This window comes from Carcharhinus amblyrhynchos, unplaced genomic scaffold (genome assembly GCF_965287045.1).
Source record: "Carcharhinus amblyrhynchos unplaced genomic scaffold, sCarAmb.v2.hapA scaffold_683, whole genome shotgun sequence".
NCBI classification, from domain to species: Eukaryota; Metazoa; Chordata; class Chondrichthyes; order Carcharhiniformes; family Carcharhinidae; genus Carcharhinus; species Carcharhinus amblyrhynchos.
Window position 1 is genome coordinate 71,876 of NW_027650423.1, and position 14,891 is coordinate 86,766.

At 53.6% G+C, this 14,891-nt stretch overlaps 1 pseudogene across 1 annotated transcript in view; it reads left to right on the plus strand.

Moving 5' to 3' along the window:
• Nucleotides 1–14,348, plus strand: part of LOC145339807 (MAP/microtubule affinity-regulating kinase 4-like) — a 54,168-nt pseudogene extending 39,820 nt beyond the window's left edge. Inside the window, exons 2-3 of the transcript XR_013886073.1 lie at nucleotides 7,628–7,824; nucleotides 14,295–14,348. The product of XR_013886073.1 is annotated as an MAP/microtubule affinity-regulating kinase 4-like (transcript). The remainder of the gene's footprint in view (nucleotides 1–7,627; nucleotides 7,825–14,294) is intronic.
• The last annotated feature ends 543 nt before the right edge of the window (nucleotides 14,349–14,891 follow it).

The following is a 14,891-nucleotide window of genomic DNA, read 5'->3' on the forward strand; positions in this document are numbered from 1 at the left end:
CTGCTTTACTGTTCAATAGAGTTTGTAGAATCCCTACAATGCAGCAGGAGGCCATTCAGCCCATTAAGGCTGTACCGACCGCAATCCCAATCGGGCCCTATTTCCGTTACCCCACGCACTTACCCAGCTATTTACCCCCGACACTAGGGTCAGTTTAGCCTGGCCAATCCACCTAACCCGCACGCCTTTGGACCATGGGAGGAAACCGGAGCACCCGGAGGAAACCCACCCAGACACGGGGAGAATGTGCAAGCCCCACGCCGACCCGAGGCCGGAATCGAAGCTGGGCCCCCGGCGCTGTGAGGCAGCAATGCTAACCACTGCGTGCCGCTCTGTGTTCTAATTGCAGTGGTGTGTGTGGGATCTTGCTGTGCACAAACCGGCTACCACTATTTCCGACACCGACGGCCGTGTCCGCATTTTGGGGGGCACCTTGTGCGCGGTGGTGAGAGAGGCTGCGGCCATACAAGGCGCCACGTAAATGCAAGCTCTCGTCTTCCGTTAAACCGGCGCCTTGGTTTGTGCACAGCAAGATCCCACTCAAAAAGCTACGAGATCGGTCGCCGGTTGGTCTGTTCCGCGGCCTCGCTCGGCAGACGATTGTTGGCCTGGAGGCTGAGGGGGTGCGGAGGTTTTGGAGGGTTGTAGGACGGGAGGAGGTTACGCAGACGGAGGCGGCAGTGATCGAGGCTCCTGATTGGAGGGTTTTAACATTGAGGTGTCAGCTGCCTGGCAGCCAATCACAGACTAGGATGGTTTGCAGCACGTAACGAGGCCACTTGGCCCTTCAGTCCGTACTGGCCCTCTGAAGGAGCCAATCGCCCAGTGGGCACAGGCGTACAAAAGGTTTATTTATTTATTGGTCACGAGTAAGGTTGGCATTAACACTGCAATGAAGTTACTGTGAAAATCCCCTAGTCGCCACGCTCGGGGGCCTGTTTGGGTCAATGCAGCCTAACCCTCACGTCTTTCAGACTGTGGGAGGAAACCGGAGCGCCCGGAGGAAACCCACGCAGACACGGGGAGAATGTGCCAGCTCCGCGCGTACAGTGACCCAAACCGGGAATCGAACCCGGGCCCCTGGCGCTGAGAGGCACCGGCGCTAACCACTGGGTCGCCCCAGGGTGACATGCCTGGGTAACAGAGTTTTAGTGTGAGTTTGGGAGAGAGGGGGAGGACGGGACGGGCGAGGGGGAGAGAGTGGGTGGAGGGGGAGAGAGTGGGTGTGGTGGGGGAGGAGAAAGTGAGTGTGGTGGGGTGGGGAGAGTGAGCGGGAGGGGGAGGCAAGGAGAAGGAGGAGAGAGGGTGTGACGGAACGTGGGAGATGGGGAGAGAAAGAGAGTGCGAGAGGGGGAGAGTGAGGCACAGGAGAGAAGGAGAGAGGGAGGGAGGGAGAAGTGTTGTCGGAGATGCCCCCTAACTGGTGAATTGGATTTTGTAAGTGGCTGTCAGTGATCAATGTGTGAGTGGTGAACACTGCCAGGCCCCGGGGCCTGGAGTCATCAATAGTTGCTGCCATTGCCTAACGATCAGGATGTCAGTCTGGCTGTGTTTACCCAGAATGCTGGCCTCTCCAGGCCCCGGCGCTAGGTGAACGCGATAACATTGGCTCCCGAGCTTTCTTTCCGATGTATTGTCCCGTTTCCCGCTGTGGCAGCAAGCGGCCGAGATTCGAAAGTTCCGATTCGCCCGCCCGCTGTTCTAGGCCGGCTGTGGAGGCTTGCATTTATCTAGCGCCCCTCACCTGGTGGAATGTGAGCCAGGGTAAGGAGACCAGAGGGCGCTTACTGAATGCCAAAGTACGACGGGGAGGTGGAGATGAGGAAACTTGAGGAATTTCCCCACTCTCCTGCCTGGCCCTCTGTGCTGTGATTGCACAGCGCAGAGAGAGGCTATTCAGCCCATCGTTTCCCACCCTCACTCCCTCCTCCCACCCACCCCTGCCCTCATCCTATCCCCCTCTCTCTCTTTCTCCACCCCCTCCAGACCAGGGACCCGGGTTCAGACCCAGCCTTGGGGTCACCGTCTGTGTGCGGAGTCTGCGCATTCTCCCCGTGTCTGCGTGGGCTCCCTCCGGGCGCTCCGGTTTCCTCCCACACTCCGAGCGTGGGCACGCAGACGGCGGCCCGAGGCCGGGTAATCGAACCCGGGTCCCTGGCACCGAGAGGCTGCAGTGCCAACCCCTGAGCCACCCAGAATCGGGGAGAGGGGGCCCCGTTGGGATCTGCTGATAGGTGAGAGATTGGCAGCCAGGGATTACTGAGCTTGGTGTATTAAGGGACCAGAAACTTTCTGTTAAAGGTTCTCGGCGAGGAAGCATCAGAGGCTTGTTTACTGCTCGGTGGGGGTTCGTGTGCTTTCGGTTGTGTGTTTTGAAGGTTAAATGAGGGGACGAGACACATGAGCCTGACTCAAACTGCCTCGAATAGTAAGAGTGTCCAGATTAATCAGATCAAAAAGTTTAACGTGTCGGCAACTGCAGAGAAGGGAAACAGTTTGCATTTATCTAGCGCCCTCCACAGCCCCTCAAAGTGGGACAAAGCCAGTGATGCGCGTTTTGATACGGAGATGTCGTTGTACTGTCACTGGGTTTACTGGGGGGAGCTGGCGGCCGAGTGGTCAAGCAATCCAGAGACTCGGCTAACCTCCCGGAGACCCGGGTTCGAATCCCGCCACCGCAGATGATAGAATTCAATTTTAAAAAAAAGAAAAATCTGGGATTAAGGGATCTGCTGATGGGTGGCACAGTGGGTGAGCACGGCTGCCTCTCAGCGCCAGGGACCCGGGTTCGATTCCCGGCTCGGGTCGCTGTCGGTGTGGAGTCTGCGCGTTCTCCCCGTGTCTGCGTGGGTTTCCCTCCGGCTGCTCCGGTCCGTCCCCCCCCCCCCCCCCCCCCCCCCCCCCCCCCCCCCCCCCCCCCCCCCCCCCCCCCCCCCCCCCCCCCCCCCCCCCCCCCCCCCCCCCCCCCACACAGTCTGAAAGACGCGTGGGTTAGGGTGCATCGGCCGTGTTAAATTCTCCCTCGGTGTTACCCGAACAGGAGCGTGGCGACCAGGGGGAGTTTTTCACAGTAACTTCATTGCGGTGTTAATGTAAGCCGCCGACTTGTGATACTGATAAATAAACTTAAACCATTGTCGATTGTCAGGAACGACCCCCATCTGGTTCCCTTTAGGGGAAGGACATCTGCCGTCCTTACCCCGGTCTGGCCTACATGTGACTCCAAGGCCACAGCGATGGGGTTGACTCTCAAATGCCCCTCCAAGGGCAACTAGGGATGGGCCATAAATGCTGGGCCCACCCAGCGACGCCCGTGTCCCACCAATGAATAAGAAAAGTGCCGGTTTGTGCACAGCAAGACCCCACAAATAGCAAGGCAAAGATAGCCAGATCATCCTATTTGGTTCTCACAGATTTGATTGGATTTATTATTGTCGCGTGTATTAACATACAGTGAAAAGTATTGTTTCTCGCGCGCTATACGGACAAAGCATACCATTCGTAGAGAAGGAAAGGAGAGGGTGCAGAATGTAGTGTTACAGTCATATCTAGGGTGTAGAGAAAGATCAGCTTAATACAAGGTAGGTCCATTCAAAAGTCTGATGGCAGGAGGGAAGAAACTGTTCTTGAGTCGGTCGGTACGTCACCTCAGACTTTTGTATTTTTTTCCCAATGGAAGAGAGAATGTTCGGGGTGCGTGGGGTCCTTATTACACTGGCTGCTTTTCCCGAGGCAGTGGGAAGTGTAGACAGAGTCAGTGGATGGGAGGCTGGTTTGCCTGATGGATTGGGCTACATTCACAACCTTTTGTAGTTTCTTGCAATCTTGGGCAGAGCAGGAGCCCAAACCAAGCTGTGAGACATCGGGAAAGGATGCTTTCTATGGTGCGTCTGTGAAAATTGCTGAGAGTTATAGCGGACATGCCAAATTTCCTTAGCTTCCTGAGGAAGCAGAGGCGTAGGTGGGGCTTTCTTAACTATGGTGTCAGCATGGAGGGACCAGGACAGGTTGTTGGTGATCTGGACACCTTGAGGGGATAAGTAGCCACCAAGGGACTGGGGGAACGCCCCTGTTCCCCCAATTTAAGGTGGCCGTAACGCCTTCTCTGCCCCTTTAAGAGGCTGGATGGGGGCCTCGATTCGATATTTCACCCAGGAATCGCCACCTCCCACACTGCGGCACTCCCTCCGTACTGCAAGGGGGGTGTCAGCCTCGATGTAGGTGAGTCCTGGAACTCGGGGGGGGCAATTGGCGAGGGGGGGTCACCTTTTTAGGACAGGGATGAGGAGAATTTGTTTTCTGAGGGAATGGTGAGGCAGACTCGATGGGCCGAACGGCCTAAATCTGCTCCTTCATCTTGTGGTTTTGCGGCTTCTGGAACTCTCTGTCTCTTGGACAGCGCAAGATAGATTCTTGTTACACGAGGTTTCCGGTGGGGGTGTTATAGAATGGTGACGGCACAGGAGGAGGCCATTTGGCCCATCATGGCTGTACTGATTCTCCAAACAAGCATCGTGCCATTCCCCTGCATTGCCCCCTCCCCCGTACCCCTATTCTAGTCAAATAATCACCTAATTTCCTCTTGAATATCTCAATTGAACCTGCCTCCATCATGGTTCCAGGTAGCGCATTCTAGATCCCAACCACACTCTGCGTGACGAGGTTATTCCTCACATCACATCTGGTTATTTCATCAATTTAAATCCATGTCCCCCTCATTCTCGATCCTTTTACAAGCGGGAACAATTTTTCCCGATCAAATCTGTCCCGTTACCCCTCTTGATTTTGAAAATTCTCGATCAAATCTCCTCTTAACTACCCCCCCTCTAAGGAGAACAGTCCCGATCTCTCCTCTTAACAGGGGAGGCGATGGCCCAGTGGAGTTATCGCGAGACTATTAATCCAGAAACTCGGCTAATGTTCTGGGGGACCCGGGTTCGAATCCCGCCACGGAATCTGTGCTTGGTTTGGGCTCCTGCTCTGCCCGAGACCACGAAAGGTCGTGAATGTAGCCCAATCCATCACGCAAACCAGCCTCCCATCCATTGACTCTGTCTACACTTTCCACTGCCTCGGGGAAAAGCAGCCAGCGTAATTAAGGACCCCACGCACCCCAGACATTCTCTCTTCCGTCGGGAAAAAGATACGAAAGTCTGGGGCCGTGTATCAACCGACTCAAGAACAGCTTCTTCCCTGCTGCTGTCAGACTTTTGAATGGACCTACCTCGCATTAAGTTGATCTTTCTCTACACCCTAGCTATGACTGTAACACTACATTCTGCACTCTCTCCTTTCCTTCTCTATGCTTTGTCTGTATAGCGTGCGAGAAACAATACTTCTCCCTAAATGTTAATACATGGGACAATAATAATTCAAATCAACAAAGCTTCAAAAATTACTGATCACCACGAAACCATTGTTGGAAAAACCCGTCTGGTTCACTAATGTCCCTTTAGAGAAGGAAATCTGCCATCCTTACCCGGTCTGGCCTACATGTGACTCCAGAGTCACAGCAATGTGATTGCTGGCCTTTATAGCGAGGGGGATAGAATATATAAGTATGGAGGTCTTGCTGCAACTGTACAGGGCACTGGTGAGGCCGCAGCTGGAGTACTGTGTGCAGTTTTGGTCGCCGCACTTGCGCATGGATATTTTGGCCTTGGAGGGAGTGCAGAGGAGGTTCACTAGGCTGATACCGGAGATGAGGGGATTGGACTATGAAGAGAGACTAAATAGACTGGGTCTGTACTCGCTGGAGTTTAGAAGGATGAGGGGGGATCTTATAGAGACGTATAAGATAATGAAGGGGATGGATAGGGTAGAGGTAGAGAGATTCTTCCCGCTTAGAAAGGATAGCAGGACTAGAGGGCACAGCCTCAAGATAAGTGGGGGGCAGTTTAGATCGGAGTTGAGGAGGAACTTCTTCACTCAAAGGGTGGTGAATCTCTGGAATTCTCTGCCCATTGAAGTGGTGGAGGCTACCTCGCTAAATATATTTAAGTCACGGGTAGATAGGTTTCTGATAGACAAGGGGATTAAGGGTTATGGGGAGAAAGTGGAACTGATCCACTTCAGATCAGCCATGATCTTATTGAATGGCAGGGCAGGCTCGAGGGGCTAGATGGCCGACTCCTGCTCCTATTTCTTATGTTCTTATTCTCAACTACCCTCCAAGGGCAACCAGGAATGGGTGATAAACGCTGGCCCAGCCAGCAACACCCATGTCCCATGTATGAATAAAAGAAAACAGAAGTACGTAGGGGACATAGAATTGAGAATACAGATAAGCCAGGATCTTGGTGAATAAGCAGATTTGAGAGGCATACTTCTGTCGGGGATGTTGCATAAGGGACCTCAGAGTGAGGGCATGACCCTCTGACCCGGAAGCAGAGAAACTATTTCCTCCAGATGCTAGGGAGATACTATTGGTCAACTTGAGATTCGAAAGCGAGGGTGATCTCGGTGTTTGTACAGATCAGTGGTGATTCACTCGATCCACTAGCCCAGGTCCAAGGGGGGCTGGAACAGCGACAATTTCTGTTACCAGAGCACATATTCAAACATCCCAAGGTCCCTCACGGGGGTGTTGTAAAACAGACTATGACCCCAGGCCCCATGAGGACAGATTACCCAATGGCTTGGTCAAAGGTTTCAAGGAGGGTCTTAGAATCAGGGAAAGAATCATAGAATCCCTACGGTGCAGAAGGAGACCATTCGGTCCATCGTGCCAGCACCGACAACAATCCCGCCCAGGGCCTATTCCCATAACCCCACACATTTAACCCACTAATCCCCCAACACTGAGACAATTTAGCATGGCCAATCCACCTAACCTGCACATCTTTGGACACTAAGGGGCAATTTAGCACGGCCAATCCACCTAACCTGCACATCTTTGGGTACTAAGGGACAATTTAGCATGGCAATCCCCCTAACCTGCACATCTTTGGACACTAAGGGACAATTTAGCATGGCCAATCCCCTAACCTGCACATCTTTGGACACTAAGGGACAATTTAGCATGGCCAATCCACCTAACCTGCACATCTTTGGACACTAAGGGGCAATTTAGCATGGCCACTCCACCTAACCTGCACATCTTGGACTGTGGCAGGAAACCGGAGCACCCAGAGGAAACCCAAAAATTAGGGAATATGTCAGGGGGGAGAAGGGCAGAGAGAGATTGAATGGGGAGAGAGGTGGATAAAGAGGGGGAAGGCAAGAGAGAGGGGGACAGGAGGACCTGTGGTTTGTTGCCTACTGATGGGGCCTGCCTATCTTCCACCTCTTGTGTGTCCCCAGTTTTAATCGCCTCACTATTGGCATCAGTACTCAGGCCTTATACCCTGGAACTGCTTCCCTCAACCCTCCACCTCCCTTTCCAATGCTGTTTAAAGCCTATTGAATTGACATATCTTTGGCACTTGCCCCCCCTATCTCTTCATGAAATGTCCAATTTTATTTGATTACCCCCCGCCTACGAAGTGTGTCAGGAGGTTCTGTTAAAGGCGCTACATAAATGCAGGTTGTTGTTTGATTGGGGCGTCCATTCCTGGAGGTACGGACCCCGCTGACGGTGCTGGGTCGAAGTGGTCACTCATTGTCGCTCCGGTTTCTGTCTCCGCAGCATTCCTCACACATGGAGAACCGCTCGGAAAGGGGCTCCACGTGGTCGAGTCGCTCACTGGGCGCGCGCTGCCGGAATTCCATCGCCTCCTGTACCGACGAGCAACCCCACATCGGCAACTACCGGCTGCTCAGAACCATCGGCAAGGGAACTTCGCCAAGGTCAAGTTGGCAAGGCACATCCTGACCAGCCGGGAGGTGAGGGCATCGCAGGCCTCAGGCCTTTCCGGGGAACGTTCGCGGATTGGTGCTGGGGGGAGGGCAGGGCCGGGTGGGAAACTGCCCCCCCCTCACTCCCGACTCGGTCCCTCCTCATCCCCCCTCCTCCCCACTCCTCGCCCTCTCCCTCCTCCCTGCCCTTGGCAACCCCCCCCCCAACCCTCGCCGCACCCCCCCCCCCCCCCACACTCCTCCTACCCACCCTCGGCCCCGCCTCCCCACACTCCTCCTCCCCACCCTTGGCACCTCCCACTTCCTCCTCCCCCCCCACCCCTCACCCCCCCCCCCCCCCCCCCCCCCCCCCCACTCCTCCTACCCACCCTCGGCCCTCCTCCCCACACTCCTCCTCCCCACTCCTCGCCCTCTCCCTCCTCCCTGCCCTCGGCAACCCCCCACCCTCCTCTCCACCCTCGGCCCCCCCCCCCCCCCCCCCACTCCTCCTCCCTGCCCTCGGCAACCCCCCCCTCCTCCCCGCCCTCGGCACCCCCCCCCCTCCTCCCCACCCTCAGCCCCGCCTCCCCACACTCCTCCTCCCGCCCTTGGCACCTCCCACTTCCTCCTCCCCACCCTCGGCCCCCCCCCCCCCCCCCCCACACTCCTCCTCCCCGCCCTCGGCCCCGCCTCCCCACGCTCCTTCTCCCCACCCTCGGCACCCCCTCCCTTCCCCCCCCCCCCCCCTCGGCACCCCCCCCTTCCTTGGCCCCCTGCGCCCTCCCTGGCCCCCCCCCCCCCATCCTCCCTTCCCTGTGCACCCCCCCCCCCCGCCAATTCCTCCCTTCCCTCGCCTCACCCCCACCCCCCCCACTTGAAGGAATGTAGTCAGTAACATAGGAACAGTGGTTGGGTGGGATGGATAGGATTATGTAGGTGTGGTGGGCCAAATGGCCTCCTCCTGCACCATAGGGATTCAGTGAAGGTTGCTAAGTCCCTGGGACCTGATATTCTGCATCCCAGAGAGCGTCAAGAGGTTGCTATAGGGATGTGGATGCACTGGTGATCATCTTCCAAAATTCTATCGATTCTGGAACAGTTCCTGAAGCTTGGAAGTTAGCAAGTGTCACTCCACCATTTCAGAAGGGAGGAAAAGAGAAAACCAGGAAGTGTAGACCTGTTAGCCTTCTATCCCTGGCAGGAGAAATGCGGGAACCGATTATAAAGGTTGTGATAAGTGGAAAACCTGCTTGGACATGGTCCATGTGGATTTATGAATGGGAAGTCTCTCTCTCTCAATGTTAGCAAAAGATTGGAGAGAGCCATTGATTTCAGGAGGCATAGCGGAGAACATAACCCCTGTCTACATCAACGGGGAAGGAGTAGAAATGGTTTCTTAGTTCTTAGGTGTCCAGATCATCCAACAACCCCCATGCTGTCATTAAGAAAGCCCCACCAACGCCTCCACTTTCTCCGGAAGCTAAGGAAATTTGACATGTCCGCTACGACCCTCACCAACTTTTACAGATGCACCATAGAAAGCATACTTTCTGGTTGTATCACAGCTTGGCCTGGGCTCCTGCTCTGCCCAAGACCACAAGGAACTACAAAAGGTTGCGAATGTAGCCCAATCCATCACGCAAACCAGTCTCCCATCCATTGACTCTGTCTACACTTCCCACTGCCTCGGCAAAACAGGGAGCAGAATTAAGGACCCCACACACCCCGGACGTTCTCTCTTCCATTGGAAAAAGATACAAAAGTCTGAGGTCACGTACCAACCGACTCAAGAACAGCTTCTTCCCTGCTGCTGTCAGACTTTTGAATGGACCTACCTCACACTAAGCTGATCCTTCTCTACACCCTAGCTATGACTGGAATGCTACATTCTACATACGATGAAATAAAGGGATTACACGAATGGTTTGTGGAAAAAGACAGTGAAGCCATGGTCATCCATGACCCTATTGAATGGTGGTGCTAGTTCGATGGGCTGAATGGCCTACTTCTGCCCGTATTAACACTACCATGCCTCTCATTTCCCTCATCTCCAGTAAGGGCAGCACGGTGGTTAGCACTGCTGCCTCACAGCGCCAGGGACCCGGGTTCAATTCCGGCCTCGGATCCCTGTCTACGTGGAGTCTGCACGTTCTCCCCGTGTCTGCGTGGGTTCCTCCAGGTGCCCCCTCCCGCAGTCCAAAGATCATAGAAATCCTACAGTGCGGAAGGAGGCCATTTGGCCCATCGAGTCTGGATTGTGGTGCAGACTCGATGGCCGAATGGCCTCTTTCTGTACTGCAGGGTTTCTAAGATTCTATGACTACAATCCCACCTCGCCCTGCCCCCATATCCCTCCATGTTTACCCGCTAATCCCTCTAACCTACGCATCCCTGGACACTAAGGGACAAATTTCTTAGCGTGGCCATCCAACCTAACCCACACATCTTTGGACTGTGGGAAGAAACCGGTGCACCCGGAGGAAACCCACGCAGACACGGGAGAATGTGCAAACTCCACATAGTGACCCAAGCCAGGAATCGAACCTGGATCCCTGGAGCTGAGAGGCAGCAGTGCTAACCACTGTGCTACTGTGCGCCCTTATTGAACCACAGACTGTAGACCTCCTGGTCTAGTGTGTGTACGGGCGGAGGTGTACACACCAGACCATGATGCCCAAGATGTGCAGATTAGGTAGATGGGCCAGGCTAAATTGACCCTGTTGTCAGGGGGACTAGCAGGAATATGGCCTGGGTGGGATAGTGGTTGGTACAGACGCGATGGGCTGAATGGTCTCTTTCAGTGCTGTAGGATTCCGAGTCGAAGCCTATTCTAGTTAGTCTCTTCAAATAGGGCAAACGCCCAATCTCAGCACTCAACCAAGTGCGCAGTAGCACAGTGGGTTAGCACTGCTGCTTCACAGCTCCAGGGTCCTGGGTTCGATTCCCGGCTCGGGGTCACTGTCTGTGTGGAGTTTGCACATTCTCCTCGTGTCTGCCTGGGTTTCCTCTGGGTTCTCCGGTTTCTTCCCACAGTCCAAAGATGCGCGGGTTAGGGAGATTGGCCGTGCTAAATTTTCACAGTTAGAGGGATAGGGCGCGGGGGAGTTGGGATGCTCTTTTAGAGAGTTGGTGCAGACTCGATGGGCCGAATGGTCTCTTCCTGTACCGTAGGGAACTATATGACACCGTATGCTATGTAATTATTAAATGATGGGACTGTCCTCCATCATTAGAAAGCGGCTAGGTGAAGATTTGATGGAGATGTTTCAGAACCATGAGGGGGGAGGCGGGCTGGTCAGAGTAGACAGGGAGAAATTTCTCCCCCTTGTAAAAGGACCGAGAACGAGGGGGGACACGGATTTAAATTTAAACGGATTTGCAAAAGGAGCAAATGTGACGTGAAGAAAATCGTCCTCGCCCATGATGTGCGTATGGAGAGCTAGTACCGATACAATGGGCCGAATGGCCTCCATCTGTGCTGTAACGGTTCTGTGCTTCAATGCAAAGGAATCGTGTCCCGATGAAAGAATTAGACGTGTGGGATACGACCGCACCGTCTAATAGAGGGCGATGGGTGTCTTTTCAAGAGTTGGGAGGTTGGCGAGAGACCCACGTCGCCTCATTTCGGGAAGACCCCAGTGCAGTGAGCACGAATCGGGCACTTGACTGGACAACTGCGGCCCTCCCCCTGGGGTCCCGGGAATCGGAAATCCCGCCCTCCCAAGAGCTGCCAGCCAATTAGAGAATGGCAGCTCCATTGAAGAGGGACACCATTGGCCGTTGCTGGGTACGCGACCCACCCGAGGCCTCGGATTGTCCCGAGATCCAAGGCGATTGTGGGAGGGGCATCAGCAGCAAGGCGCCGCCACCCCCATCCTCCATCCACACGCCCCAATTGGTCCCAAACCACACTGCCCGGGTTTGATCTAATTTGATTTATTATTGTCACGTGTTAACATACAGCGAAAAGTATTGTTTCTTGGGTGCTATACAGACAAAGGATACCGTTCATAGAGAAGGAAAGAAACCTGCACATCTTTGGGCACTAAGGGGCAACTTAGCATGGCCAATCCATGGAACCTACACATCTTTGAACACTAAGAGGCAATTTAGCAAGGCTAAATGTAGTGTTACAGTCACAGCGAGGGTGTAGAGGAAGATCAACTTAACGCGAGGTAGGTCCATTTAAAAGTCTGACAGCAGCAGGGAAGAAGCTGTTCTTGAGTCGGTCGGTACGTGACATCAGATTTTTGTATCTTTTTCCCAACAGAAGAAGGTGGGAGAGAGAATGTCCAGGGTGTGTGGGGGTCCTTAATTATGCTGCCTGCTTTGCCGGGGCAGTGGGAAGTGTGGACAGAGTCAATGGATGGGAGGCTGGTTTGTGTGATGGACTGGGCTACATTCACAACATTTTGTAGTTCCTTGTGGTCTTGGGCAGAGCAGGAGCCCAGACCAAGCTGTGATACAACCAGAAAGAATGCTTTCTATGGTGCATCTGTAAAAGTTGACGAGAGTCGTAGCGGACATACCAAATTTCCTTAGTCTTCTGAGAAAGTAGAGGCGTTGGTGGGGCTTTCTTAACTTTAGTGGGGGGACCAGGACAGGTTGTTGGACACCTAAAAACACGAAGCTTTTGATCATTTCTACTTCGTGCTCGTTGAAGTAGACAGGGGCACGTTCTCCTCTACGCTTCCTGAAGTCAATGACAATCTTTGTTTTGTTGACATTGAGGGAGAGATTATTATCGTCCTGGCCCATTTTGAATAGTACGCCCCCACCAACTCATTCATTCATCAGTCGTCTTCAGATGCGCCAAGACGTAACTATTAGAGTCAATGTTGGGGAGCCAGTGGATGTGGGTTATTTGGGTTTGGAGAAGGCTTTCAACAAAGTCCCACACAAGAGGTTAGCGTGTCAAATTAAAGCGCATCGGGAATTGGAGGGAGTGAGTTGAGTGTCAACAGGCGATGACTTTGATTGGATGTAATGTGACCAATGGGAGCAAGATGTAAGGGTCAGCTGACCCAGTAAAACCAATCACGGAATGATGTAATAGTCAGCTGACTCACTATAACTAAGGCAAGGCCCCAAGCTTGGAGTAATGAAGTTTCTTTATTAAACCCTTTCTATGGTTTGTAAGTTGGGGGTAAGTTTTGTTGGATTTTCGTTAGCTGCACTTTGAAGAGTTCCTTCTGATTTGGACAAGTTGAGACAAACCCATGGCAGGATAATGGGGATCAATGTCAGATTATCTACATTGATAGCAAAGAAGGGAAGGTAGACGGCTATTTTATTGGCCATAACTTAGGAGAGGGGGAGCGGGCAGCAGGATCTGGGTGCTGAAGGTGAGCATGCAGGCGGTAAAGAAGGCAAATGGTACGTTGGCCTTCATTGCGAGAGGTTTGGAGTACAGGGGCAGGGATGTGTTGCTGCAATTATACAGGGGCCTTGGTGAGGCCACGTCTGGGATATTGTGGGCAGTTTTGGCCTCCTCATCCAAGGAAGGGTGTTCTTGCTCTAGAATGAGTGCAGAGAGCGTTTACCGGACTGATTCCTGCGATGGAGGGACTGATGTGTGAGGAGAGATTGACTCGGTTAGGATTGTATTCACTGGAGCTCAGACGAATGAGGGGGGGATCTCATAGAGATTTATAAAACTCTAACAGGACTGGACAGGGTAGATGGGGGGAGGATATTCCCAATGGTGGGGGGAGTTCAGAACCAGAGTGAGGATTCAGGGTAGACCATTTAGGTGAGGAGACATTTCTTCACCCAGAGAGTGGTGATTATATGGAATTCGCTACCACCAGAAGCAGTTGAGGTCAAAATGTTGAATGTATTCAAAAAGCAATTCATAGAATGTCTAGAATACAGAAGTAGGCCATTCAGCCCATCAAGTCTGTACTGACCACAATCCCACCCAGTCCCCCCATGCATTTACCCTAGTTAGACCCCCCCTGACACCTAAGGGACAATTCAGCAAGGCCAATCCCCCCTAACCTACACATCTTTGAAATCATGGGAACCCCACAGTGCAGAAAGAGGCCATTCGGCCCATCGAGTCCCCATTACCACCACAGTCCCACCCAAGCCCTATCCCCATATATTACCAACTAATCCCTCCAACCGACACAACCCAGGACGCTAAGGGGCAATTTCGCCTGGCCAATTAACCTAACCCACACATCTTTAGACGGTGGGAGGCGGCCGGAGGAAACCCACGCAGAGACGGGGAGAATGTGCAAACTCCGCACAGACGGTGACCCGAGCCGGGAATCGAACCCAGGTCCCTGGCGCTGTGAGGCAGTGGTGCTAACCGCTGTGCTACCCCAGTTAGATGTAGCTCTTGGGGCTGAAGGGATGAAGGGACATAGGGAAGTGGGGGGGCGGGGGGGATTGGGATATTGATGACCAGCCCTGATCATGACGGTTGGTGGAGCAGGCTCAAAGGGCCAAATGGCCTCCTCCTGTTTCTATGACTCAACTAATTTTTTTTGCTTCTTTCTGTTTTTCTCCAGGTAGCAATAAAAATAATTGACAAAACTCAACTGAACCCAACCAGTCTACAGAAGGTAGGAGACGGGATCTGTTAATGATAATCCACTCTGGCAACTGATTGTTACATAGAATGTGTTCAAAGGTGAAGTGAGGCTCCAAATGCGGCCTCTAGATTGAGACTGTCCGAGTGATCCCCTCTCGAATAATCCCTGTCCTGCTCCTTCAGGGTTATCTAGGGGCGTGTGCCTGTGTGTAGGCCTGGGCCTGGGCCTGGCAATTGATGCGACACTGGGGTTTGGAGGCCTGGATTTTGTTACTGGGCCTGGGTCTGGGGGTTGGAGCCTTGCCCTTGAGCTAAGGGCTTGGGAGTTGATGTTAGACTGAGGTGTGGAGGTCTGGAGTTTGGGGCTGGCGACTGGGCCTGGGAGTTGGGCTCGGAGGCCTGGGAGTTGGAGCCTGGGCCTTGAGGGTCGAGAAGCTTGGGAGTCGGAGAGCGGTGGGGGCTGGAGGGCCAGGAGGCCCAGGCGTTGAAGGGCTGGGAGGTCATGGGGGGGTGGGGGGTTTGTCCAGTATAGTGATGTTATATTATGACGGTTGAATTTGACAATTAACGGGGA